General features: G+C 57.7%; 1 pseudogene; it reads left to right on the plus strand.

Annotated features, from left to right (window-relative positions):
* The first annotated feature begins 2,284 nt into the window (after positions 1-2,284).
* On the plus strand, positions 2,285-2,884 carry LOC105861061 (suppressor of cytokine signaling 2 pseudogene; annotated as a pseudogene).
* Positions 2,885-3,467: the final 583 nt, after the last annotated feature.

Genomic DNA, 3,467 nt, shown 5'->3' on the forward strand with positions numbered 1-3,467 from the left:
AATTAATATCAAAATAAAATCAACATCTTTATAATCAATATAAAGAAACTGAAACATCTCAATGGCAAAAATTAAATCTGATTATAAAATGGGCAAATGATCTGAACATAGATTTCCCTAAAGAATACATATAAATGGCCAAAAAATATGTGCAAAAAAGGTGAGCATCACTAATTATCAGGGAAATGCAAATCAAAACCACAATGAGTTATCGCGTCACTCCAGTTTGGATGATTATTATCAAAAAGACAGAAAATAACAAATGCGGAGAAAAGGGAGCTATGATCCACTATTGGTGGGAATGCAAACTAGTACAGCCGTTATGGAAACAGGATGGCGGTCCCTCAGAAACCTATACATAGAGCTACTGCATGACTCAACAACCCCACTACTGGGAATTTATCCAAAGGAAAGGAAATCCTCATATCAGAGAGACATCTACATTCCCATTTATTGCAGCACTATTTACAACAGTGAAAATATGGAATCAGCATAGGTGTCCAAAGACAGAGGAATGGATAAAGAAAATGTGCTGTATATACACAGTGCAGTACTATTCAGCCACAAAAGAGAATGAAATCCTGTCATTCCCAACAACACAGATGGACTGGAGGACATTATGTCAAGTGGAATAAGCCAGGAGCAGAAAGTGGAACGCCCCATGTTTTCACTCATAGGTGGAAGCTAAAAAATGTTGATCTCTTAGAAGTAAAATGTAGAACAAAGGATACCAGAGGCTGGGGAGGGGCGGGGTAGGGCAGAAAGGGAGAGATTTATTAAAGGATACTAAATTATATTACATAGGAGGAATAAGTTCTAGTGTCCTATACCACTACAGAGTGACTATAGTTAACAACAGTACACGGTTTCAAATAGCTAGGAGGAGGATGTTGAATGCTCCAACGCAAAGAAACAATACATGTTTGAGATGGGCACACACTACTCCGGGGACAGACGTTTAACTCTTGTCAAGTCTTACCGCCGCTGCTCGCCGCCGTTGGGCTTACCCGGAAGCAAGAGCTCTGTCGCCCGCAGCCGGCGGCGCTGCGTGGACCGCAGACAGCGCGCGCGCGGGGTCGGGCGCACAGCCTCAGGATCCCCAGCGCGCGCGGGGCGGGGCGCACAGCCTCAGGATCCCCAGCGCGCGCGGGGCCGGGCGCACAGCCTCAGGATCCCCAGCGCGCGCGGGACCTGTCACACAGCCTCAGGATCCCCAGCGCGTGGGACTAATCGCACGGCCTCAGGATCCCCAGCGCGCGCGGGACCCAGGCGCACAGCCTCAGGATCCCCAGCGCGCGCAGGACCTGTCGCACAGCCTCAGGATCGCCAGCTTCAGGATTCCCGGCGCGCGGGACTGGTCGCACAGCCTCAGGATTCCCGGCGCGCGGGACCGGTCGCACAGCCTCAGGATTCCCGGCGCGCGGGACCGGTCGCACAGCCTCAGGATTCCCGGCGCGCGGGACCGGTCGCACAGCCTCAGGATCCCCAGCGCGCGGGGGACCTGTTGCACAGCCTCAGGATCTCCAGCGCGTGGGACTGGTCGCACAGCCTCAGGATTCCCGGCGCGCGGGACCGGTCGCACAGCCTCAGGATTCCCGGCGCGCGGGACCGGTCGCACAGCCTCAGGATCCCCAGCGCGCGGGGGACCTGTTGCACAGCCTCAGGATCTCCAGCGCGTGGGACTGGTCGCACAGCCTCAGGATCCCCAGCGCGCGGGACCGGTCGCACAGCCTCAGGATCCCCAGCGCGCGGGACTGGGCGCACAGCCTCAGGATCCCCAGCGCGCGGGACTAGGCGCACAGCCTCAGGATCCCCAGCGCTCACGGAGCCCGGGCGCACAGCCTCAGGATCCCCAGCGCTCACGGAGCCCGGGCGCACGGCCTCAGGATCCCCAGCGCTCACGGAGCCCGGGCGCACGGCCTCAGGATCCCCAGCGATCACGGAGCCCGGGCGCACAGCCTCAGGATCCCCAGCGCGCGGGGCCGGGCACGCAGCCTCAGGATCCCCAGCGCGCGGGACTGGGCGCACAGCCTCAGGATCCCCAGCGCGCGGGGCCGGGCGCCCGCGGCAGGCGGTCTCTGGTCTGCGAGGGACTTTGGCATCCGTCTGCGGGGACCGGGGGAGAAGGAACCGGCAGCTCTCTGTCCCTTCCTCCTCTGCCAGCATTTCGGACACCCCGCAGGGACTCGTTTTGGGGTTCCCACGGACTTCCAGGAGGGACAGGAGTCCTTCCCGGACCGCAGCTCGGGCGGCCACCTGTCTTGGGCGCAGGGACCCTTCTCCCATGACCCAGCGGTGCCTCGAGTCCTCCGGGCATGGCGCGGACGGGACGCGGAGCCCGTGGGGGGCCGCGGAGGCAGCAGAGGAGCCCTCCCCGGAGGCGGCGCGCCTGGCCAAGGCCCTGCGGGAGCTCCGGGAAACCGGATGGTACTGGGGAAGCATGACTGTTCAAGAAGCCAAAGAGAAGTTACGAGAGGCACCAGAAGGAACTTTCTTGATTCGAGATAGCTCGCACTCAGACTACCTGCTGACAATATCTGTCCAAACGTCAGTCGGGCCGACTAACCTGCGCATTGAATACCAGGACGGGAAGTTCAGACTGGACTCCGTCCCGAGTGTCAGGCCCAGGCTCAAACAGTTTGACAGCGTGGTGCACCTGATCGACGACTACGTGCAGACGTGCAAGCAGCAGCGGGCGGGCCCAGAAGCGCCCTGGGACGCGGGCGCCGTCCACCTGCGCCTGAGCACGCCGCTCTACGCGGCCCCGCCGCCCCTGCAGCACCTCTGCAGGCTCGCCATCAACCGACGCGCCCGCGCCGTCCGCGCGCTGCCTTTGCCAGCAAAACTGAAAGATTACTTGGAAGAATATAAATTCCAGGTGTAAGTGTTTCTCCTTTTCTGAGCATGCCTCACGGAGAGGATCTCCGAATGCAGCTACGTAAAAGAGAGCCTGAACTCGAGCGGGCTGCCGTGGATGCCTCCACGGAGTCCTTTGCAGGAGCGGCCGGCGTCAGTCCATTCCAATGCGCGGAGAGGCAGCGAGGCGTTTATAAGGGCCCCCGTCCCCCTCCCCAAATATTTTCACCATCGGCGGGAAGTTCCCCTTCCTAAGGCTGGCAGAGACCAGTCGTTCTTTTAAACTAAAAACAAAACGTCCCAAGTCAAGGCTGAAGGAGCATGTGTCAGAATGCCTTGCCTTTCTGAGGTTCCTTGCCACCAGGTCAAAGGTTTGGACCTTTGACCCCGGAGCGCTGAAGAAGTGGAAGGGGCCAAGCTGACCCAGGCTTCACTTCAATGTTACATGCCTGGTGATCAGAATCTACTTTAGGACACTCTGTATTTTGCGTTCTGATGTGCCTAGGAGTTTTGTCAGACAGATCGTGCATGTATTTATCCTTTATTTTGTGCGATTAACCAAATCAACCAAAAAAGTGACCACGAAATCCTGTATTTGTCTTTTTACTACA

The sequence above is a fragment of the Microcebus murinus genome, chromosome 6 (genome assembly GCF_040939455.1).
Source record: "Microcebus murinus isolate Inina chromosome 6, M.murinus_Inina_mat1.0, whole genome shotgun sequence".
Lineage (NCBI taxonomy): Eukaryota > Metazoa > Chordata > Mammalia > Primates > Cheirogaleidae > Microcebus > Microcebus murinus.